This window comes from Mirounga angustirostris, unplaced genomic scaffold (assembly GCF_029215605.1).
Source record: "Mirounga angustirostris isolate CCGP_5_RB_7025 unplaced genomic scaffold, mMirAng1.0.hap1 SCAF_8, whole genome shotgun sequence".
NCBI classification, from domain to species: Eukaryota; Metazoa; Chordata; class Mammalia; order Carnivora; family Phocidae; genus Mirounga; species Mirounga angustirostris.
In genome coordinates, this window is record NW_026991716.1 from 75,593,223 (window position 1) to 75,619,591 (window position 26,369).

Consider the following 26,369-nt stretch of genomic DNA (forward strand, 5'->3'; position numbering starts at 1 on the left):
GGAATATATAGTTAGAAATTCAAGATACTATTGGGTATATTATTTTAGAATACCTTTTAAAAACATTTATTTTGAAATTATTTTAGACTTATAAAAATGAAAACAGTTGCAAAAATACTAGAGTTCCCAGATAGAAGAAGGGTCCCAGCTTCTCTGAACATTCCCATTCTACATACTACAATTATCAAAACTAAGAAATTAACATTGGCACAGTGCTATTAATTAAACTACAGATTTTATTCACATTTCATCAGGTTATTTTTTTTCCACTGATGTCCTTTTTCCATTCTAGGATCCCACACTGCATTTAGGTATTTCTCTTTAATCTTCTCCAGTCTGTGAAAGTTTCTCAAGCTATCCTTGTCTTTCATGACTTAAGAACTTTGGAAGAGTACTGATGAGTTATTTTGTAGATGTTCTTCAATTTGGGGTCTGTCTGATGTTTCCCCATGATCGAAATGAGGTTGTGCATGTCTGAAAAGAATGCCACAGAAGCGAGGTATCCTCAGTACCTCATATCAAGGGGTTCAAGATATTTATACACCCTGTTACCTGTGATGTTGACCTTGATCATGTGGTGGTTTCTGCTGGCTTTACTGTCGAGTTACTGTTTTTCCCCTTGTAGTTAAAAAATCTTGAGGATGATACTTGCAGACTATGTAAATCCTGCTTCTCCAAACTTTGCCCTGTAATTTTGGCCTCCATCAGTGGATCACGCCTGCCACAATAGTTACTGATGTGTTTGCCTAATGGTGATTTTCTACTTCTATTCTGATTTTCAATTTTCTATTTTCTTCTTTCCTTCTATACTTATTAATTGAAATTCTTTTTTGTTATGTATTTATTAAAGACAGTCATTTATAGTTTATACAAAAATATTGCCCTTATATACACAAAAATTTCCTGATAATGGTAGTTAAAAATAGGTACTCCCAACCCCCTTGTGTCCACATCCATTTTCAATCTAGATTGGCTTAATCTTGAAGTGTAATCCAGTAAGACTGAAGACCAAACACTTCAGGTCCTGGACAAGATAATAAAATACTCGTAAGCCTTCTGGATCCTTGGATTGATTGACATCAATAAGAGAACCAATTTTTGATGTTGTGAAAGAAATGTGTTCATCTCCAATGACAATTTCAAGCTTCTGCCGGCCCACTCAGTCAGGGGGAGGCCACAAGGCATCATCGTCTTTGGTAATTTCACTGTCATAAGCTTCTTTTCTGATCATGACATCATTTTTGTAATTGCTGTTGTTGGCATATCTCAATTTCCCATCAGGTCAGAACTCAAACTCCAGGAACTCATGGCCGAATTTGCCCTTATGACCCATGTAGTAATACAGATAAAAGTCACTCTCCATGGTTCATGAGGAGGGTACCAAGACCAAACTTTACCAGCAAGCCTCACCGCCGCTATTTGTGCCCACCACTCACTAATTGAAATTCTTAAGTGGGGAAGATCCATTCCTTCTCCCACATTTACTTACCTTTTGATTATTTATTTATTTCAATATAGATTCATGGATATTTATGTTATTATAGGGGCTAAAATTCAATACTATCCATATTTATTTTATTGCTCAAATTTTTCCAACTTTAGCTATTAGGAACTCCTTTAGATTGGCTCTTGTGTTCTTTAGACAAGTCCTTAGGCTTCTCTTTAAAAGTATGGAATATTTGGGGCGCCTGGGTGGCTCAGTCATTAAGTGTCTGCCTTCAGCTCAGGTCATGATCCCAGGGCCCCGGGATGGAGCCCCACATCGGGCTCCCTGTTCGGCGGGAAGCCTGCTTCTCCCTCTCCCACTCCCCCTGCTTGTGTTCCCTCTCTCGCTCTCTCTCTCTCTCTGTGTCAAATCAATAAATAAAATCTTTTTTAAAGAGTATGAAATATTTTATGTATGCAACAATAGTTAAGAATATACATTATATATATATATATATGATATAGCTAATATAAGGAAAATTTATGTACCCAAATCTAGGTTTTTAACCTTAGCAATTAAGTGAGGATATAGAAAAATGCAAGACCAGAAAGATAAGGAGAAACATCAGTAGTTTGGTTTCAGACATGTTAAGTTTGAGATGCCTGCTAGTTACCCAATGAAGGATGCTGAGGACAGAGTTGGAGCACAGAGCAGTCAATAAAACCAAGACGCCCGGGCAGACATGTGGATTTCAGAAGGAGAAAAAATACATCATACACGATCCCACCACTAGAGATAAATGCTTTTAACATTTTGGAATAATTGCTTCCAATTCATGTTTTTACATGGCTAAGATACACTGTGCCTGCATTCTTTTTTTCTCACTTAATATTGTAGTATAAACATCTTCAATTTTCTAGAATATTACATATGTATATAATATATATTGTAATGTAAACATTTTCAATTTTTTAGGACATGTATATACATGACATAATATTAAAACATGTTCGCACACCATAACTTATTCTAAAAATACAAAAATTTTGCCTCTGTATGTCTTGGTTTTAGACTCGTTTTTCCCCCAGTTTTATGGAGAGATAATTGACATGCATCACTGTATAAGTTTAAGGCGTACAACAAGATGGTTTGATTTACATATATTGTGAAATGATCTCTACAATAGGCTTAGTTAACATCCACTGTCTCATACAGACACACTAACAAGAAAAGAAAAAATATTTCTCATTGTGATGAGAATTCTTAGGATCTGCTCTCTTAACTTTCCTGTATACCATATAGCAGTCTTAGCTATACTCATCACATTGTACGTTACATCCCTATACTTGCTTACCTTGTAACTGGAAGTTTATACTTTTTGACCACCTTCTTCCAATTCCTCCTTTGGTTTTAGAATTTTTTTTTCTAAAATTTCCTGGCCCCTGATGGCTCTTTTCAGCACTTAGTCTCACCTAAAACATGCTTCCTGAAGACCTTGGACTATTGCTTAAGTTCATTTTCTCTGTGTTCTTTGGAAAATGTACAATTTGTATGCTCCATCTCTATTATTTACCCCTCAGGGTCATTAGCTTGTCTTTGTTTCCTTTTTTTTTAAGTTCTTTTTTTAAATTAACTTTTCTCTTTAGCTCATCTTTTTTTTTCTTTCAAGACTTTCTAAAACTTTATGAGCAATAATTATCAGATATAATTGGCAATACAAGGAAGATGTTCCCTTTTTTTTTCAAAGAAGATGTTTTCTAAGATATCCTTTATCTCATGAAGTAAGATTGGCTTGTAATTTTGATTCTACCACTGCACTTTCATATTCCTTTAGTATATACACTTCATCTCATTCTACCTTTTTTCTATCTAAGCCAACACCTAAGTCTATTAGCTTTGTATCAAATCCAGCCATCTTTTCTTTTCAACACTTAAGAGAAACCATATCTTTTTGTATTCACCTTTTAGACAAGTAGAAATATCTGGAAATTTTTTTTTAATTTCTTGTGGCAGATCATTTTCAAGGACTTGTATTCTTCCTCTTAATTTTTAGATAACGTTGTCTTTCTTAGGAGCGAAGTATTCTTTTTTCTAATATCAATAACATATCTTTAAAGGGGTGGGAAGTCCCCATAAAAATCCAACTTTGTTGGGGCACCTGAGTGGCTCAGTCAGTTAAGCGTCTGCCTTTGGCTCAGGTCATGATCCCAGGGTCTTGGGATCCAGCTCCCTGCTCAGCGGGGAGTCTGCTTCTCTTCCTTCCTCTGCCCCTCCACTCCTCTTGTGCGTGTGAGCGCACTCTCTTCCTCTCTCTCTCTCTCAAATAAATAATCTTAAAAAAAAACAAACTAACTTTGTTGGCAGACATAACCCGTGGATTGTTTTCAATGCCATTGACGGCTTTCTCGGGCACAGAACGATTGATCTCTGAGATGTGGGCACAGCCTCTCTCCCAATTCTGTTGATTCACAGGCTCTGGAGGGCTGGATAAAATCTTTCCCTTCCTGGAATCTGCCCAGTGGAAGAAGAGTTCATATGTTAGAGAAGCTGAAATTGCCTGTATTTCTTCTTCTATAAAACATGTGTACATATAAGATAGCTAATACTATAAACATTCATAAGCTGAAAATGTGCCTTGTTAAAAAGTATAATTAAAGGCCATATTTTCTGTTCACAGTTCAATACATGTAGTTATTAATAAATTTTAAACAAATATCTCACCTTTCTTTTATGATGTCTTCTGAGATATTTTCTACAAGAGTGTAAATTCTTAAGTACTATTCAATTGTAAGGTACAATTAGTACTGTTGTTATTATCATATTACAAAATTTTAAGATGAATAAAGAGAAAATTTACATGGCAAATTAGTGATGAAATTTGAATAAAATTGGAAGGTAGACTCCATGCTGCTTCTAATATTAGAGTAACAACCACAAATGAATCAACATGAGCCCTGACGTGTTGCATCCTTGTTATGCAAAAAATATGATGTGTTCTTTTATCCTATTTACCCTTAACTGGGGGTGCCCCCTTCCCCCTCCCCAGTTCCTTAGCAAAGGAGAATTTGAAATTGATATCAAAACCCAACTTTATATGTATGGTATAATTTGTAGTATGTAATTACACTAATAAACTGTATTAAGGTAGTTTCACTCATTCTCAGGTAAGCATTTTTCTGGCTCCTTTTTATGTCTTCTTTTGAAGAACCTCTCCAGGTCTTGTTACAAAGAGACATCGAAGTTGAGAGAAGGCTTCCTAACTTTTCCAGTCAGTATCCTGGTGTCCACACACAGATTTCTAAGGCAGCTAAAAACTGAAGCTGCCCATTTAAAAACCTCAGAAGACTATGGTTTTTAAAAAGCAACACCAATTCCTAAGGAGCATTCGACAATATAACCATGCTGCTTACAAAGAGATACAATGAAAGAAAAATCAGGCATCTATCCTGATGGGGAAAAAAAGGTACATAACCTTGATGTATGAAGGATAGCTTTTTCTTTTAAAAATCTTAAAGTTTTGTCCTGTGGAACATAAATCATAAATTTTACAAATCAAACAGCAACAACCAATAATGGCAACGATAAAATTTAAAATCATTCATCTGGAAAAGCAGACCAGAAGATAAAATGACACCCTAGGAAGGCAATCGCTTTTATCTAAGAGCTCTGACAGATGAGAAACAAGATCAAATCAATAAGATACAGAAGAGTAGAAATGGCACATACTGTTTAATTAAGCACCTAGCAGACAGCTCTTGATTCTCTGTGCAAATTAAGGAGAAATGAGCCATTCCACTGTTGGTAATAAATAAATTATTTAAGGATTCCTGAAGATCTGTTGTCCCAAGTGCCTCCGCCTCTGTACCAACTCTATTCCGAAATGTTTTCAATGGTGATGCGTCTGCTTAAAGTACTTAAGACTTCTATTTAAATGCGACTACATTAGAAAAAAGTGTTTAAAAATCGTATAACTCTTTTCCTCCTTCCCAGTTGTTTCCTAGAAGGGGTAACACATTAAAAATTTATCATCCTTTAATCTCTCAGTTTGTCAATTTTGTTAGTCAGTCATTTATCAAGGACCTAAAGGAATAGATCACTAAAGAGAAATTTTTTATATATAAAAAAATTCTTACCAAATTAATGCATGATGCAATTTACAAAAATTAACCAAAAGGCTTATACTGAGGAGACCAGCTAAATTTTGATGGAGTTCTTTGAGGAAGAGTCTGGAGTATCCAGAAGACAGCCTGAGTGCCCTATAGCAGGTAAGGAGACACTAAAAAATAGGAGAGAAGACATGTTTAGGTCAAATTTTACCTACTTAACTATTTTGCCTGGACCTAGCTCTAAGAGAGAGAGAAACAAGGAAAGTTAACTTGTTGTTATTTCATCTGTTTGGTTCAGTTTTCCCTAATTAGACCTGTAAAGTGTTTTTTTACCTCTTCTCTTAGGAGGCAAGAGAGGGCACAGAAAAATGCACATGGTTACCCACTGGAAGCAGGTGGTGCTTTGATTCTTACACTAGGCTGGTGTCAGCAGAGCCCAGGGGCAGCAGAGTTTTCACCCCTACCTGGCCTTGATGTAATGGAATGAGGTAGCACAAGGTGGGACTAATTGGCTCTCTACTCTCCTCATTTCCAGAACCAGCCAGACCCAGTGGGGAGCCAAGCCTCCACTGTCAATCTACATCAACCAAGATGGAAAGAAAAGAGGGTATTCAGTGTTCTGCTTCTTTCCAGAAAGAAGTGGAACATTTTTCAAGTGTTGAAAGACAAGAACCCTGCATTCTATACCTACTAAAAATATCCTTCAGTAATAAAAGGGAGATCAATACATTTACAGATAAAGGATAACTAAGAGAATGTATTATCAGCAGACTTACCCTTAAAAAATTGCTAAAGGAATTTTATCTAAACAGAAAGTAAATAACAGAAGGAGACTGGGGCTTCAGGGCACCTGGGTGGCTCAGTAGGCTAAGCATCCGGCTCTTGATTTCCACTTGGGTCATAATGTCAGGGTTGTGAGATAGAGCCCCACATCAGGCTCCTTACTCAGCAGGGAGTCTGCTTGGGATTCTCTCTCTCTTTCCCTCTTCCTCTGCCCCTCCCCCTACTTCCTCTTTCTCTAAAATAAATAAATAGATCTTTTTTTAAAAAAAAAGAAACATGTCCCCACTAATTGCTGTCTGTAAGAAACTTCTTTAAATCCATCAAGATAGGTTATTTGCAAGTAAGAGAATGGAAAAAGAGATATTGTACAAATATTAACAATAAAAAAAGATCGGGGGTGGCTATATTAATACCAGCTAAAGTGGATTTCAGAGTAAAGGAAATTAGTGAGGACAAAGAGGAACATTACATAATGATAAGAGGATAAATCCACCATGAAGACTTAGCTACCCTCAGTATGTATGCACCAACAGCACAGTTTCAAAATACATGAAGCAAAAACAGAGCTGAAAGAAAAACACATATGGGATATGAATGGTTGTTACTTAAATATTTATCATTAATTGAAAATACTATAGTAATGGTAAATTGTACTATCTTATGTGTCCGTGGAAAGTTTAATAAGATTTCTGCTTCCTCATCTGCAGAACTAGACTGTGATTATGATTTGGATTAGACAAGCAATGGCATATGCCTAACCCCAAGTACTGCCCAACATTATTCTATAACCATATCAGATATTGTGTGTTTATACCTTTCCCATATTTGCCAAGTATTTATGGAGAACCTACTGTGTGTTGATGGTGATGCAGTGATGCCTAAGTAAATGGAATGAGTGCTATGAGAGCATATAGCAAGAGGAACAGAAGAAAGAGGTATAGAGGATCCTATAGATTACCATAAAATAATGAGAAATCCCTGAGGACCAGAAGGCTTTAAGAACCAGACGGGTGAAAGAAATGTCCACCCAGGATAGACAGATACTACTGTGGATGAAGAAAACAGTTTGAGGGTGAGCCTTTGAGTTCTTTTCTTTCCTGAACCCCATGTGGCTTAGAACGGGTCCTGTTCCATTCCTCCTGTGAGAGAGCTAGCACCAGCAGCCCATCCCTCAGCGCTGGTGTTGAAGGGAAGTAACACCAGGTCAATCTGATTCTGCAGAGCGGCCAGCATTCCCATCTCCTCCTCTTGTGGACCCCTGGAGCGAGCAGACTAAATCAAAGAAAATTATCCCTTCATAATGTGCTTTCTCAATGGGGTTTAAGAGAAAGATGATGAAAGACATGGTCACTGAATAAGATCATATCTAATATGAGTGCTGGGTACCTGAAGCTTTCTCCGGGAGCACATCCATTTCTTCCTCCCTAACCTCAACAGGAGAGATACAGACTAAGGCTTGGACTAGACTAGCAATGACATATGCTGAGACACATCACTTGAATGATGAACAGATGCCACCAGAGGAACCTGAGCTCAGGGGAGAAAATAATTAGACAATGGAGGGCAACAGCCAATTGAAAAGAAAAACAGCACACTGAGCAAACTCTTCCACACCAAATAGAAATAATAGAACAGGAAGATCAAGATTTTAAACTAAATATAACTTTCCCCTCGAAAAGATAAGGAAAGTTAAAAAAAAGTAATAACAAGAAGTCATAAAGATGAACATGAAAAGAGTGCATATGGAAAATGTAGCAGGTGAAACAAGCAAGACAATAGGTGGGCTGAATAGCATTATGATTGCAACTGGGGAGCCGAATGAGAAGGGTGAAGAACTGGCCTTAGAACGCAGCAGGGATGGAGAAAAGATAGAATATTTTTAAGTTAAGAGATACAGAGGATATAAGTAGAAGTACTAATGGCCAAATTCAAGGAGTCCCTAAAGGGAGAGAAGAGAAAGAAACACACACAAACACAAACAAAACAACAACAACAACAACAAAAACAAAGGAAAGGAAATAAACAAGGGTAAACCTCTCAGAAATAAAGATGAAGAATCTCAAATTGGAAAGGCCCATAGAAGCCTGAAAAGGACAGAAGCACACATTACTGGATTCATTATGATGAAATTTGATAACCTCCCTTTGAAGTGAAATTTGGTAACATTTAAAGAGTATATCACTTCTGAAAAAACAAAAATCAGATTGACACCTGACTTCTCAACAGCAACACTGAATACAGGAGGATAATGAACTAATATTTTTAAAACACTGATAAGAGAGAACTTTGAACCTAGAATCAATATCCAGTCTATCGTTTAAATGCAAGAATTTGTTTAAAGAGAAACATGCTTGACCTCATTCATATGTATTAGTCTATTCCTACTTAATCTGGAGTCTTAAAAATTTAAGGATATATTTATAAATTATCTCAAATTACATTTGAGATGATAATTTTATTTTTGCACTTTAGATACTGATGAGTAGCTGTTTAATTGCTTCCACAGCTGGATGTGGCCTACTGAGCCACCCAGGTGCCCTGAAGCCCCAGTCTCCTTCCGTTATTTACTTTCTGTTTAGATAAAATTCCTCACTTGTGCTGCCTGTGGTATTACCAATTGTGGGAACTAGCTCAGATACACTTTGATCATTTAGCTTCCAAATGTCATTCTCTGAGAATAGAGAATCAGTAAATAGTGCAATGTAAGGGGAAAAGAATAAGCTTAAAATCTGTAATCTCAGTAAGATAGTCATTCTATCTTGTTATGTATACTATTGAATCTGATTCCCTTGGACCTTCTATAAAATTAATCTTAAGTGTACAAATAAATAAATGCAAGGATAAATATCAGGCACATAAATTTTCAAAAGTTGCCATATAAAGATCCTTTTTAAAAAACACTTTTTGAAGGAGAATTTCAATAAGAGAAATAAATCTAGGAAGATGCTAGAAAAGATACGCAAATTTAGAGGACTCAGGTAACCTAGAAAATCTATTGTCTAAAAAGGCAAGGATGAAAACACATTTTTTGTAAAAAGGAAACAAACAAAAAAGGAAAAAGGACATCCATTACAATCCAGAAATTATGTTCTAGATGATAACATCTGGGAGAGGGGTTGATAGACACACCAGAAGAGATGACAGTGTGTTAAAGCACTCATTCTACTTGGGGAAAGAGGTTAGATTGATTAACTGACACATTTAAGAAATTAATTTTTTAAATATGCGTAAGTATAAATCTTAAGTAGTTAGGCACAAATATTGGCATGACAAAAATAGAATGTATAATTCTCAAACTGAAAGAATGAAAGTTGATCTAGCCAATGGAAGATTTTAGGAAAGGAGAAAACAACAAAGTACAGTAAGTTTAAGTTATGAAGTAAGGTCATAGAAATAAACCCTAATAGAATAATAATTAAAATTAACACAAATGTGTTAAACTCACTTAGAAACCACAGAGAATCTCAGATGGATTTCAAATAAGACCCAGGGGGTGCCTGGGTGACTCAGTCGATTAAGCATCTGCCTTCGGCTCAGGTCATGATCTCAAGATCTAGTCCCATGTCATGCTCTCTCCTCAGCAGGGAGCCTGCTTTTCCTTCTCCCTCTGCCTACTTGTGATCTCTCTCTCTCTGTCAAATAAATAAATAAAATATTTTAAAAATCAATCAATCAATAAATCAATAAATAAGACCCAGGAATGCACTGTCTATAAGAGATGCTCTCTTATAAAAAGAATGTACAGAAGTTGAAAATCAGAGGACGTGAAAAGATATACCAGTGATGAAAGGTAGCAACCTTAGTATGTGACAACATAATTCAAGACAAGTATAAATTATCAAGATCAAAAAAGCAATATTATATTAGTGAAAGAAACAATATATTGTAGAAAGTGAGGAAATCGAGATAAGAAGCGAGATAAGTGGGGGAGTGTGGCTATAGAAGGAAGGGCAGTGTTGGGCGGTAGCTGGGGGGAGAAATCGAAATATTATATATTAGCGTATCATAGTAGAAGCTTCTTGAGAAGGTGACAGGGACAAACATCGGAGGAGAGGTAACATTTGCACAGTAAAAGAAAAGAAAGAGGGAAAGACAGGGTGCACGGAGGTGAGCCTCCAGATTTGGTAGTGGAAGAGGGAGGTCTTCTGTTGTGCTGAGTCTGGGCCGGCCCTCACTTGCCTTTCAGCCCAGCACTTAGTTTGCAGACAGATGAAACTGAGGTGTCATCCCCCATACATCTGAGATGTGCAAAGATGAGCTCCAAGAGCCTCAATCATTCCTACACTGAACAACAGTGGAAAGAAAGAAAAAAGAGTTTTACATTCCACAACAAAAATGTTTACCGCATCTCAATAAACTCACAAAGCTTGCTTTTTTTTTTTTTTTATCTCTTATTTGTGTGTGTGTGTGTGTATATATTTCCCCATAAGTCTGGTCTCTCTGATACATTTAAAAATAGAAAAATAGAGTGTATAAAACGCAGGCTAAATCAAGAAGTACAAAAAATATAACTCAGATTTCCAATCCAGTTTTCAAATCCCAGAGATCCTGCCAAGCTTTGAAAGCTTGGATATACTTGTGAACTAAGCCTTTGAAACTTCTAATGTTTGCCGTCTCTGACGGAAATGTCTGCCTCAGGAATGTGCCTTTATTACACTGAGAATGAAAACCATCCGTTACAGTAAGTGGCCTGATGTCTTCATGAGGAACTTTAAAATGCATGAAGGAAATCTTGCCCAGTGAACCACAGTAATGGTGTGTCCAGCGCCCATGCACAAAAAAAAGGGCTAGAGACACAGAGACTCGGTCCGGTTTCCTTAACCTAAGAAAATAATGGAGGGTTTTTTTTTTTGTTTTTTTTTTTTCCTGGAAACAAAAAGTCCGTGCAACATGTTATGCCTGGAGGAGAGAACAAAGGTTGCTATTTTTCCTTAATGACAGCACTGGGTTCTGAAATTGAGCACAGCAGGTAGGAAGAGCGTGTATAGATTTCAAAAGCTATCTAAATGTTACACAGGCACTTCCCTTAAGAATGAGCAGCACCAAACATCTTAACAGTTTTCTTTATTTTCAACCCAAAACAAGACATTCTGAGAAAAAGAACCTCTCTTCTTGCCTCTCTCTGCCTTGATTTACTGTTAGGAAGGAGAGCTTTGGATATGATGGAAGTTGGGGGCTGGGAAAGGCAAAGCTGTCTGTTCTGGGGACATCCCACCTTCAATTAATTCCCAGCCTCAGGGGATGCCTCTCTCTGCTCCTCTCTTTGTTTCTGTAATTGTCATTATTGTTTGCTAAATGTATCCCTATGTGCTCTTTACTGCAATACACTATTTCAGGATCATAATGGATTCCTCTACTCTGGGACATTTCACAAATAAATCATGGAGATTGAGAAGTTCTGTCTCCCAAGCCTGATGCTCTTAAATGCATTTATAAGAGACCCTAAGAAAGGAGATTTTTTAAAAAGCATCGATCAAGCATCTAGAGTATGTCAAAAAACAGGCAAACAGGTAATACTTTTAAAAGATGTTTGTGGCAAGGTAGTTTGATCAGTATGAATTAAAGATAAACCGGAAAAGAAGACAATTGAATTTGTAAAAGTAGGTTCAGAATAATTCATGGAAGACATGAAAGTCCCAATCACTGCTGGATATAAGAAACCAGACGCTGGACCCCAGCAGTGTATCGAAAGATTGTATTGATAGCTGATGAAAAACTAAAGATGAATATTCAATGCTATGTCATGATCGGAAATGTAAATGTGGTTCTAAGAGGCGTAATTCCAGACCCAGACGTTAGATGTTTAAGAAAAGATTCTTTCCTTATTTATGGCTAGATCCACAGACAGATGAGTTTTGCAGAAGGGACGACGCTTGTCAAGCCCTTCACCAAAAGGCATGGCCGAGAGGACATGGATGGTAGAGGAAAGAGATATTCTGTGCTTCAGCTAATAGGACAAATCAAGCTGTTGAGGAAATACACCAATGAGGTGTCCAAGTTAGGATGGATTAATTTTGCCACAATCAGATGAAATTACATCCTGACAAGTTCTGTTCAGATAAGGGTGGGGTGAATAACAATGAAAATATAAGGACAGAAAAGCAGGTGGATGATGCAGGTACCAACAAGATTACAAAGGTGAAGGAAATAAAATGACTGGTGATTTCTATCGCAGCCGACCAAGCACATTTGTGAGAAGGTCTAGCGCTCTTCAAGCCAGCTTCATTCCTCTCCCCCACTCCCAAAAAGAGTAGGAGAGAGGTCTGAATGCAGGGGAAGTTCTCCCAACCCTTGTCAATTTTGTGACCTTTGTGTGCACAGAAATACTTACTTTTCTCTGCATTGCAATGAGAAACTCTAGTCATGTTGAGTTCATAATCTGAAGTCTACCTCCTCAGAATTGTGGAGATCATTATTCTGAGCTGGCTGTGGGCATGAATTACACCTGTAAACCAACTTGGGGAGAGTAGGAGGGAGGTGTTTGAAACAGTGCACAGTGGCAAAGCAATATACAGGATGAGGGGTATCTGATCTCCAGTATAACTCCTTAGCATAATAAAAGGCCTCTTTTATGTTACTCTATTTTCTTCTTTGTCTGTGAGCTTTCTCAGATGAGGCGGACAGATGGTATATTGGGAGACAGGCTGAAATGAATGGGGAAAAAAAGTGGGTGGTACTTCAGTAGAAGGTGAAAAAGATGAGAGACTAAAGTGGACCAGATTCCTAGTCTCCTAGATATCATATCGGCAGCATCTGTTTGTTTTAAAATCAATTTCCTTCTTATTTCTTCCTCAATAAGACTTTGTTGACTGCTTTCACTTTCGTGTTTAAGTGAAAAAAATAGCATGTGGGCTACCTAGTGCCTTACCTTAATGAAGAAATATTGCCTTTAATATTTCCTCTGTGTTAACTGACTGGCTTAGCTCTTGATACGATGAAAACAGATTATCTGAAGAACCATTCCGCTAAAAGCAGATACCATTGGACTGTGTCCATTCTAATGATTCAGCAGCTCAGTTTGCCTCCAGCAGAGGTTAGAACACTCAAAACAAAAAGAAAAATGATAGTGGGGGCGGGAAGACAATTGTAGCTCCTGCCCAATGGTTGAAATTCCCTATAACACGATCACAGGAGAAACTGCTCGGGTTATGACAGTAATATCAAGATTTAGCTTAAGATTGAAAAATTACAATAATTTCTCTTCTTCTGTCCCATTACTCCAAGCCAGGAAGCCAGCAAGGTGAACACTATCATCTGTAAAGCAGATGTAACTTTTGGAAGGAGAGAAAAGCTATAGAGATGAGTCGAGGACAAAGGGGCAGGTACCATGGCAAGGAGAGGCCTGCCAGTTCAACAGGGGGAGCATCTCTTACTTCTCTCACCGGAGATGCCTCACAAGCTGGCCTTTGGTATCCTATTTGAACACAGTGCAATTACTGGGCTTGGGACCCCCAAAATGACTCAGAGTACTGTCTTCCCAATACCACCCATCAACTGTACAATGTCAGAATAGAAATCTCTCTAGCAACTGGTCTTGTCCAGAACTCAAGTATTTTTCTGTGATTAGTTCACCATCTGTATTAGTTTCCCACACCTGCTATAACAAAGTACCACACACTGGAGGGCTTACATAACAGAAATTTATTGTCTCGGTTCTGGTGGTTAGAAGTCTAAGACCAAGATATTGGCAGGGTTTGTCCTTCTAAGGGCTGTGAGGGAGAATTTGTTCCATGCCTCTCCTCTAGCTTTCTGGCATTCTTTGGTGTTTCCTGACTTATAGATGCATCACTACAGTCTCTGCCTGCTTTTCTGCATTGTGGTCTCCCTGTGTGCCTGTCTCTGGGTTCCGATTTCCTCTTTTTCATAAGGACACCGGTCATATTGAATTAGGGTCCACAGAATTGAGCTCATTTTAACATGATTAACTTTGTAAAGACTCTACTTCCAAGTAAGGTTACATTCTGAGGTACTGGGGGTTGGGACTCCAAGTGTCCCTCTTTTAGAGGATACAATTCATGACACCACCTAAGTTAGTTGGTGATAATTCAGCTGGCTTTTCAACTCACTTATTTTTTTTTTTTAGGCTCCATGCCCAATGTGGGGCTTGAACTCACAGCCCTGAGATCAAGAGTCACATGCTCTACGGACTGAGCCAGCCAGGCGCCCCTCAGCCCACTTATTCTTAAATGAGAATAACCACCTGCCCTCAGTACAAGAGTACCCACCAAGACTTCTGATATGAAGTTGCTCTCTCAAATGACTGGTTCCAAATCCTTCCAGGAAAGAGGTCTTCTGGACCTAAGGAGCAGAAGTGACAATCACAGCATATTTAATCCCATATCTCCTTTTGAGGTGGGTACCAGGGCCCCAAGGTCTCTTTCAGTGACTTGCATTTGCTGAGGATATTACAGTCTACATCAGGAGGGGGTGATGGCCCCCAAAAGTGTGTAGAATCAGCCATAGGTGACCCACCTACCCCCCCAATAATGCCACCTCCACTATTATGGTTGTTCACTGCCCTTTCTCTTGAGGTTGGAGAGGACCTCAGTGTGGAGGGAATTGGCCCCAACGGTATCAGCCTTTGGAGATATTTTTTTTTTTTTTTTTTTTTTTTTAGCCTTTGGAGATATTAATAGATAATCCCCTTCCTTCAGCAGGCTATCCCCTCTACTGAGAAGACTGGGAAAACTTCCCAGGGTTGGGGCTGGGATAGTTGAAGACACATTTAATGTCTCTCCTCCCCCTGATATTACAGAGGTAATGCAATTTACATCATAAGACTCTTGAAAGCACACGCATCACAAGCAACCTGATAAGCTGCATCTGGGGGCTTGGACTTACAAGGAAGGGAGATGACATCACAGAGTGTCGAAGATGATTGCACGACAGCACCATGAAGAAGTCGTATGACAGCCCAGAGTCACTATTTAGGCATCAGATTAGTCATCCCTTCATTATCGCACAAAACCCTCCTCCTATACTTGGGCCTTGTTCAGAAACCAGAATGCTGATGAATTTGCGATAAGCGTGAAGATCTTTGGCTTCCACATGAGTGCCTCCCCTGGGTAGCACATTCTCATATGTGCTTCAAGGTCACTAACTGCAGTTTCTGCTTTAGCTTTTTACCCCCCAGTGCTCAGCCACACAAACACTGAAAATACCACTGCAAAGACTTTGCATAGAACAACTCAGGAATTTAGGAAAAAGGAAATCCCCGTGGAAACCTCAGACTACTGAAGGGATTATTTGTGGGGTCACAAATCATGATTTGGTTGATGGCTCACCTTTGATAGTAATGTGTAATCAGAGTTCACCCAAACCAGTGGCAGTGAGGATGCTCGGCAGGCACGGAGAGGGGCCAGCGCTGGGGTTTTGGAAACCATAGCAATAAAAGTCCAACGGTCTCCTTTATGATTGTGGGAAGGAGACATTTTTTTGAGAAAAATGGCAGTTTTCCACATCTATTATTCTTTTCATGCATCAAATGGCTATACCATGTGGGTTTTTGAAAAATAGAGAGGGGGGCACCTGGGTGGCTCAGATGGTTAAGCGTCTGCCTTCGGCTTGGGTCATGATCCCGGGGTCTTGGGATCGAGCCCCGCGTCGGGCTCCTGGCTCGGCGGGGAGCCTGCTTCTCCCTCTCCCTCTGCCTCTCTCCCTGCTCGTGCTCTCTCTCTCTCTCTAAAAAACAAAAAACAAAAACAAAAACAAACAAAAAAAACACACAAAAAAATAAAAAATAGAGAGGTAGTGAAAAATAATATTACCGAGAGAAGAAAGCGTATTTCAGCTTCAGCTTTTTAAACCTGTACTGCAACACATACATTTTGTTTTTATTATAAACAGAGGCCATTATTTCTGACAAGAGGAAAAGAATGCTTCCTGTTTGTGATGAGACTAAAAGCAAATAAGAAGGGCTGAGTTGTCTTGTCATTTGATGAAAATTGGTTGCTTCTCTTGATTGACAGAAAGAACTTTTCCTACAATTTATTAGAAAGTAACTTGAAATAGGTAAACTATATAAGCCAGGTTCTTTTTTTTTTTTTTCTTCAATTTTATTTATCTGAGAGAGAACATGAGCAGGGGGGAGGGGCAGAGGGAGCGGGAGAAGCAGACTCCCCACTGAGCAAAGAGCCTGATGCAACTGGAGGGGGGGCTCGATCTCAGAACTGAGATCTTGACTTGAGCAGACGCTTAACTTAACCAACGGAGCCACCCAGGCGCCCCTATACACCGGGTTCTTGAGTTCAGTAGCAGAAAGTTGAAAGTTGAGTTTGTACACTACTCTTTGCCATCTATTTTCATGGTACTTAGAACAGATACAGCAGGTAAAAAACAAAACAAAACAAAACAAACCACAAACCTCTGTCTCACTGATAAATGAAGCAGAGTAAGTATTCCAAGGAAATAAAAGATAAAAGACCATGCTAGGGAGAGTACAGAAGAGATGCTCTGGAACCAGGGGTTTTAAGCATATTCATTCTGCTACTTCCCTAAGGCTGCTGAAAACTTACTATTGTTCACGTCACCCCTGAACACAGAGGCTGAACACAGTTACTGAAATTTCCTGCTTTGGGAAACAGGGAGCTATAGTAGCCTTATTGTTTGTTCCTGTCACGGGAGAGAAGCCGTGATAACAGGGAGGTCTTTGTGGTGAAGAGAAAAAGGAAAAGCCCCACACCTGAGAAGGAGCTCCTCCCACTGCTTGTTCCTGCAAGAGGAAGATTGGCCAGAAATGGACCTTGTCTCAGGAAAGTCCTGGAAATCCAGAGTGGTGACTGAAAATCAGAAACCCTGAGAGCGAGGTCAAGCTTAATATTACCAGTTGTGTGGCCTCGGAGAAGTCACAGCTGGTTCTGGGTCATCTCCTTCTCTATAGTATGAGCCCAAATCACTTGAAGTATTGGTGAGATCAGGATGGTGAAGATTTGCAAGGATACACATATGCACAAATAACAATATGGACCGGAGCAGACCCTTTCCTCGTTCACAGGGCTGGTGCCTTTACCCTGCAGTCATCTGGCCTGCAGTGCACTGTTCAAGCTCCATTAAGTTTCATATGTCTTCTCCCTCTGCTGGAAGGCCAAATCTTACTGCCGACCAGTCCCCGGAGACCAGAATGTGCAGCATTTACACATGAAGAAGAAACTAAAGTTAGAGAAATGGCTAGCCTACTTCCAAAATCCAGACACTAAGCAAGCTTGCTACACGAGGCTGGATGCAAAAGGTCGAAGAAATAGGATTCCTCTTGTGCAAGGGTCTTTTAAAACCCAGATATCCTGAACACCAGTATGCGTGGCCCAGACAGCATGGAATTTGGAGATGGGGGAGGCAGGCGAGGGAGGGGGCAGATTTCCTTCCACCTTTATCCACCTGCCTACTTAAAGGACTGTGGTAGTATCAGAGCAAACAGTAAAGGGAAATCCCTTTGTAAACTGTAAAGCACTATAGAAACACCACGGATTACTATTGCCACTGTCTGGTGCGGGGAGTGGGGGATGGGGGGGTGGAAGGCATGAGATTTTGTTTATGAACTACCTCTGCTAACCACAGCAGGAACATACCTTGAAATGCCTTTGTGCCTCCCACTTTTGGGAATGCCAATCTAATGTTGGGGAGGGAGACATTTCCTTCCCCCCACTCCTCCCTGCCCAAGTTCTTCTAGCTCCTTTAGGAATTAAATTGATATGAGACAGATTAACGGGAGAAATAAGCCGAAGTTTTAGTATGTTTGCACCGAGGCCCAATAATGAAATTAAGACCTAAAGAAATGACCCAGGCAGGTAGTTTCTATACTTTTTAGACAAAGAGACAATGAATTTGTGGAGAATTGACAGGATAAAGAAAACAGATCTTTGGAAGCTTTAATTGTAAGGAATTCTAAGCAGAATTTGGGCTGAGGTAGTAGATTAGAAAAAAGTGCCAAGATTTGTTTCTACAGCTTTCTTGGCTCTCAAGTTTGTATCTCTGGTGATGAGGATGTCGTTTTATTTCTTGGCACAAGAGGGTACTTTTCATAGAGGAGATTATTCTCTGCTTTCAGGGGCACAGAGGAGGGTCTGAGTGTCCTTGCACTGGCTGTTTCTTAAGTAACTTTTATTTAAAATAATCAATTTGCCCGAATGGCCCATTTTGGGGGCCCCTACCCTTGGCCCCTACACTAGTCTTAGTAACGAGCCTCTAGAAAATGTTGGGTTTTCAATCTGACCGAACAACTAGAAGTAGGAGGTGATTACTTGAAAGCCCAGCTCCACACAGTGGCATAAATATGGGTATGAACTATGACATGTAAAATTAGAGTTCTGGGCCCAGGGACCTGCCTCTGGGTCTTGCCTGCTTGCACTCTAAGGGAAGCTGATGGGACACACTGATAGAGAAACACAGTCTGCAGAGAAGTGTAAGTTACTTGTTCCTTGAGTCCTTTACTCTGAGGAGCAATTCTAATTGACCATTCAAATTTAACATTTGAATACTAAATACCTTCTCTCATCCCCTGGGCTTTCTCTTTCCTTTGTTATCAAAAAGACCTCAGGAATTAACACCAATGTAAATGTTGAACAACACAGAAGTGGGTAAGTGTGCTATGTCACATCCGTACAATGGGCCACCATGTAGCTAGATGTGAGACAACTGTGATGGAAGAGGCTGAATGAGAAGAACATCTTACAGCACAGCGGCTAGGCTTCAATTTCCTTTTAGTAAGACAAACAAAACCTATAGCTGTCTGGGGCACCTCAGTGGCTCAGTCTGTTGAGTGTGTGACTCTTGATTTCGGCTCAGGTCATGATCTCAGGGTCGTGAGATCGAACACTGTGCTGGGCGTGGAGCCTGCTTAAGATTCACTCTCTCCTCCACCCCAGCTTGAGTGCTCTTGCTCTCTTTCTCTCTCGATCTCTCCCAATAACAAAACAAAACAAAAAACCCACAGCTGTCTGCAAAATAAGCTAAGAGTATCTACATACACACAAATATTAACAGTAGTTACTTAAAGATACAAACTATTTTCTTCTTTTCACTTTTCACCATATTCCGTATTTTCAACAAAGAATATATGGAATCACTTTATTATCAAAAAGAAATATTACCTTACAAATAATAAATAATAATAATAAAAGGACTTATAAATCTTTGGTTTTACTTATTAAAGCTTAACTTCAACTCTAAAGTGAATCTTGGAAAATGTGACACCTCAAATCATCATGTTTTTCACATCAACTTATATTGACATGAAAAACATATGGTCAGTACACACAAAGGGGGTTTAGAGTATGCCACCCCAAAATGTGCCACTCTGGCATAAGGATAATTTTGAGCTGAAGGCAATTGAGAAAAAGCAGGTACAGGCTGAGCTCTCTGTCCCCGCTCCCCATCTGCCTGAAAGCAGAACATAAATTCCCCTTTTGAAGGTAGCCCCCCACAACTTCCCATACCAGGAAGGGGATATCAACCTTATCACCAGAGATGAGATACACTGAGAAAGAATCTACACAAACCTTACTGACTCGCTCTTTTCTTCCATTAGTCTCCCATATATTTACCTTCCCACAATTTGCCACCCTTGAAGTTCAACGAAAGGTAGACTTTCTTTGAAGTACAAAGAAAGGTACTCCAAGAAAGGTAGACTATTCCTGTGGTTTCCAAACAACCTGTGTATAACTTAGTAAATTCTTAAACCCTCCTCAAATTATTGTAATTTAAGGGCATTTAATTAATTGAAGGAAATTAAATTGAATTAATTTCCCATTAGAAAATGATACTGCCCTATTCACACTGCCCAGTCCCACTCCATTTACCTACCACAGAGTAGATTATAGATATCAACTAAATAAACAACCTTCTAGACCATTTCTCCTTTATTTACTCATTTATATATGGGTGTGCATACATGTAGTATATATGTATGCATGTGTTTTTTTAGTAAGTTGTCATCATATAATGCATATTGTTCTGTTCCTTGCCTTTTCAGTCCCAATCTGTTAGGTTATATTTCCATATCAATGCACACTGATTTACTCTTTTTAATGGCAGAATAGTATTTCCTAATATGAATGACCATAATTCATTAAATCTCTTTTCAATAAATATGTATCTTCTTTACAATTTTTACTGAATAAAAACAATGTCACAAAGTAATCCTTATACATACACATTTATGCATACGTGAAAGTATTTTTTTTTTTTTTTAAGATTTTATTTATTTGAGAGAGAGAGCACATGAGAGGGGGGAGGGTCAGAGGGAGAAGCAGACTCCCTGCCGAGCAGGGAGCCCAATGCGGGACTCGATCCTGGGGCTCCAGGATCATGACCTGAGCCGAAGGCAGTCGCTTAACCAACTGAGCCACCCAGGTGCCCCGTGGAAGTATTTCTTTAGGAGGGATTCCTAGAAATGGATTTCTTAGGTCAAAAGCCATTGCTTTTAAATTTTTATTGAAACTGCCAAATTATCTTCCAAGAGGTTGTCACCAGTTTTCACTCCCACAAACTGAGGAAGAAAGGGCCAATTTCTTCATACTTGCTTAAATCAGTATTATCCATCTTTTTCAATTTGAGCAGTCTCATGGGTGAAAAATATCTCATTGTTTTAATGTCCATTTTCCTGATTACTATTGTGGTTGAGCATCTTTTCATATGTATATTGCCATTTGGGTTTTTTCTTCTGGGAATTCCCTCTTGAGATGTTTTGTGCATTTTTCCCTTTTGGTTTTTGTCTTTCCTTTTTATATAAAGGAGCTTTTCATATGTTCTGTATGTTAGTCTTTCGCCTATTATATACATTGAAAATATTTTCTCCCAGTATGTCACTTATCTCTTAATGTTATCTATTTCCTAGCTTACAGAAATTACTAATTTTGTTAAGTCTAATCAGTATTTTTTAGGTTTTTAATCCATGAATATAAGAAAAAATATATATATTTAAAGAGGTGAATTAAAGTCTCCTTACTCTGCATATTTATTTTTTTTAATTAGCATAATGTCGAATCAACTCATTTCCTTTGTATACAGTCCAATGAATTTTAACATATGTATAGATTTGTGTAACCACCACCACATAGAGAATAAAGAATAGCTCCATAACCCCAAAATATCCCTGTGCTATCCCATTTTAGTCATACTTTCCCCTTACCCCAGCCCCCTGGCAACTTCTGACCTGTTCTTTATCACTGTGGTTTTATCTTTTCCAGAATGTCATATAAACAGACTCAAACAGTATATAACCTTTTGAGACTGCTTATTTCACTGAGCATAATGCTTTTGAAATTCATTTCAGGCACTGAATGTATCAACAGTTCTTTCTTTTTCATTACGGGGTAGTATTCCACTGTATGGATGTAGCCACAGTTTACCTATTTATCCACTGAAGATCATTTAGGTTGTTTCCAGTTTTTGGTGGTTTTGAATAGAAGTACCATAAATATTCATATTTTTATATGTGCAATGTTTTGTGTGAATATAAACAGAAGTTTTAAGTTTTATATGAAAATTTAAGTTTGCTATCAATTTATTCTATTATGGACTGTGTTTTTGTTTTCATATCTAAGAATACTTTGCTTAACCCTGCCCACAAAGATTTTCCCCTATGTTTTCTTCTAAAAGGTTTATAATTTTACATTTACATTTCTTTTTTTTAAAACTTATTTATTTATTTTTAGTTATCTACACTCAACATGGGGCTCGAACTCACAACCCTGCTATCAGGGGTCACACACTCTCCTGAGCCAGCCAGGTACCCCCACTTACATTTAAATCTATGAATCATTTTCATTTCAGTTAACTTTGCTATAAGTTGTGAGGTTTAGGTTGAGGTACATTTTTCTGTATATAACTCTCCAATTTTTCTAATACTTTTTGTTGAAAAGAGTGTTCTTTCTCCATTGAATTGCGTTTGAGCATTTATCAAAATCAATTGGCCAGAGTTGTATGGATCTTTTTCTGAACTCCTGTTTTATTGATCTATGTGTTTATCTCTTCAGCAATATCATACTGTCTTGATTAACACAAGTTTATTAGTAAATCTTAAAATCAGGTAGTGTGATTCCTTTAACTTCCTTTTCTTTTACAAAATTATTTTGACTATTTGAATTCCTTTGGTTTTATGTACAAATTTTGGGGCCAATTTGTCTGTATCTTCAAGACTTTCTGCTATAGATTAATTGGAGGAGTATTGTCATTTTTACTATGTTGAGTCTTCCAATGCATAAATACAGGGTATTGACCATTTACTGAGGCCTTTTTAAAAAAAAGTCTTTCATCAGCATTTTGTAGATTTCATTATATAAATCCTATGCATGTTGTGTTAAACTCATACCTAAGTATTTCTTTTTTTTTGTTTTTGAACGATTGAAATAATATACTTAATCTTTCACCATTGACTGTTAATATGTGGGTTATAATGACAGATTTCCAAGCTTTTGAACAAGACTTACCTTTGGAGACAACCCCCCCACCACCGGTTATGGTGTATTTTTTCTCTTATATTTTGCTAGATTTAACTAATATTTTATTGAGGATTTTTATGTTTATGTTTATAAGGGATCTAGTATGTGGTTTTTCTCTTTTTTTGAAATGTTTGTCATTTCGGTATCAGTGTAATGCTGGCCTCATAAAATGAGTTAGGAAATGTTTTCTATTTTCTGAAATAAAATGTGTAGAATTGATGTTATTACTTCTTTAAATGTTTGATAGAATTTGAAAGTGAAATCATCTGGACCTGGAGATTTCTTTTCCAGAAAGTTTTTAATCACACATTCAATTTATTTAATAGTTATAGGACTACTGAGGCTATCTATCTCATCTCAGGTAAGTTTGGTAGTTTGTGATTTTTGAGAAATTGATACATTTTATTTCCATTGTCAAATGTATGAGCATGGAGTTGTTCACATATTCAATTATTATCCTTTTAATATCTATAGGACATGGTGCTATCCTCTCTTTCATTCCTACTGTTGGTAATTTTCATTTTCTCTCTTTTATCCTTTGTCATTTTTGCTAGAAATTTATCAATTGCATTCATGTTTTTCACAGAACTAGCTTTTGGTTTCATTGATTTTCTCTATTTCTCAATAGTGCTTACTATTTTGTATTCATTGATGTCCACTCTTGTCATTATTTCCTTCCTTCTGCTTGCTTTGGGTTTGTTTTATTCTTATTTTTCTAGTTTATAAAGGAGAAAGCTTAATGTTATTGATTTGAGACCAATTTTCAGTAAAATATTATAAGCATTGAATGCTATAAATTTCCCTCTTAGCTGAATCTCACACATTTTGATATTTTTTAATTTTCATTTTTGTTCAATTCAAAAGAGTTTCTAATTTTCCTTACTTCTTCTTTGACCAGTGGGTTATTGAAATGTGCTTTGTTTGACATCCAAGTATTTGGAGAGTTCCTTTTATCTTTATATTACTGGTTTTTAGTTTGATTCCATTATGGTCAGCCAACATATTTTGTATGATGTCGAATATTTTTAATTTGTTAGAAGTGTGATCTATCTTGATGAATGTTCCATGTAAACTTGAAAAGAATGCTTATTCTGCTGTTGTTGGGTGCAATGTCCTATAAACATCAATGAACTTCAGTTATTTGATGATGTTGTTCAGTATCACTGTATCTTCATTGATTTTCTATGTCTATTCGTTCTATTGATTACTGAGAAAGGAGTACTAGAATTTCCAAATATAATTGTGGATTTGTTTATTTTTCCTTTCAGTTTTTTCAGTTTTGGGTTTATCTGTTTTAAAGCACACTGATGCCAGATGCACACATATTTAGGACTGTTGTATCTTATTACTGAATTGACCATTTTTTTATCATATCATGTGAATATTAACATATTCACACCATTTTTCTTCTGATTAGTGTTTGCATGACATATTTTTAAAAAGGCATGTATTATATCCATGTATATCATCTTATTCAAAATGTGTTTCTTATCCACCTATATCATTATATCAAAAGTGTTTCTTATAGCCAGCATATAGTTGAGTCACATTTTTAAAAAACCTATTCTGATGATCTCTGTTTTTTAATTGGTGTATTTTTATCATTTGCATTTAAGGTAGTTATTTACATCTTCATATTTAGGTGTGCCATTCTAGTTTGTTTTCTGTTTTTTTCCTCAGTTTTTCATTCATCTGTTTTCTCTTTCCTACTGTTCTTTGGATTACTTGAACACTTTTCTATTCCATTTTAATTTATCCATTGTGCTTTTGATATATTTCTTAGTACAGTTTCTTTGAGTGATTGAACTTAGCTTTTCATAACCTACTTAGAATCAATACTTTACCACTTCAAATGAAATGTAAAAAACTTGCCACCGTATAGGTCCTTCCCTCTTTTATTTTGTAGCCGTATCAAATATAACATCTACATATATTGAAAATTGCCTCTTTAAAGAAATGTTTAAACCATTTTTATGCACATTCATTTCTTTATGAACTTTATAATCCACTTTTCAATGTCCTTAAAACAGTTACCTGGGTGTTCAGAATTTCAGTGAAATTATAAATATTTGGAGGGATTACCATGCTTGGCACATAAGAGATCCTCTGTAAATATTTGTTGAGTGAATGAGCAATTTGTATTACTTAGAGTTCCCATAGAGAAACATGATATGCCTTTCCATTTACTTATATATTTTAACTTCTCTTTTTAAAAATATTTAGTCTAAGGGTGCCTGGGTGGCTCAGTCAGTTAAGCATCTGCCTTCAGCTCAGGTCATGAACCTGGGGTCCTGGGATTGAATGGCATCCAGCTCCCTGCTTAGCAGGGAGCTTTCTTCTCCTCTCCTCCTGCCCCTCCCCACCACTTGTGCTCTCTCTCATGCTCTGCTCTCTCTCAAATAAATACAATCTTTAAAAAAATTTTTTAAATAAGAACTTAGTCTATTCTTAAGTCACAGAATTAATCTACGTATGAGTGGCTCAATTTGAACTGACCATAATAGTCTGACTCCCTTAGCCATAACTGATTTGTCCAGAAATGGACATCTGACCCAAATTGTGACAACCATAGCCCTTATCAGAATTTAAAATTTGGAAACAGAAAAATAGTTATACTTTCTCTGAGCTGGTAGATGGAGTGAAATGTGGAGCGCTGCCCTTAGGACAGTCATGGCACTGTCCCATATAGGGGAGGCCTCCAAAGGCAGGAGAGGGAGCTCTGAAGCCATTTATTATGTTTTTAGTTCTAGTTATTTCAGAAGCCCAGCTGAACTCTTGCTCTTCCTGCAGTTAAGAGTGACAAAAATCATCCTTTTTAGCCTAAATTTGTTCAAAGTGAGTTTCTGTCATTTAAAACCAAAAGAGTCCTAACTATCGTAAATATCCATAGTGATTCAAAGAGGGATCTTCCTACAGGGCCAAGTAAATATCACTAGAGAAACTACTTTCATGAATAGGTAATGATTATTATTATAATAATTATCCACTGAGTATTGATATATATGGTAGCTTTTAACACATTTAAGAGTGCTAGAAAACTATTTTCAAAAGTTGTTTACAAATTTTCCTTGTAATCTTGCCCAAATTAATTAGCCTAGTAAATGATAGATAATGCAAATCAATCAAAAGATAAAATTTAGAGTAGCCCCTTTCAAATTATCTTAAATTATGAATTAATTAAATATTGCAATGCTAATTTTTTTCAGGTGCTATAATAAGGTACCATAATTAGAAACCACAGAGATTTTCTAAAAATATGAAAAGTCTTACAAACATTTCAATAGTAACAGACGGGACTGCCAAATGACTTACTAGTGATATCATTATTCCACTAATGTCATAACTCAAAATAAAATGCTAAGTAAACCTTTAGCAGTTAATGTTCTAGGGTGAAAAAGACGAACCTAGGGAATTACTTATCATGACATATGGAGGCTCATTTGCTCCCTTTGCTCCCCATAGTGGGGCTTGTTATATCCTCCTACAGTCTCTGCCTCTTCTTATACCCACACACACTCACACTCTGAAGCCAACCCTATTCTTGCTCAGAGAGATTTAAGAAACCCCTCACCAGAAGCATTGAAGTGTGTGGTTAAGTCAGCTTAAGACTATTCTTGC

General features: G+C 37.6%; 1 pseudogene; it reads right to left on the bottom strand.

Moving 5' to 3' along the window:
• Window positions 1–911: 911 nt before the first annotated feature.
• LOC123837034 (protein mago nashi homolog) lies at window positions 912–1,400 on the bottom strand (annotated as a pseudogene).
• Between the last annotated feature and the right edge of the window lie 24,969 nt (window positions 1,401–26,369).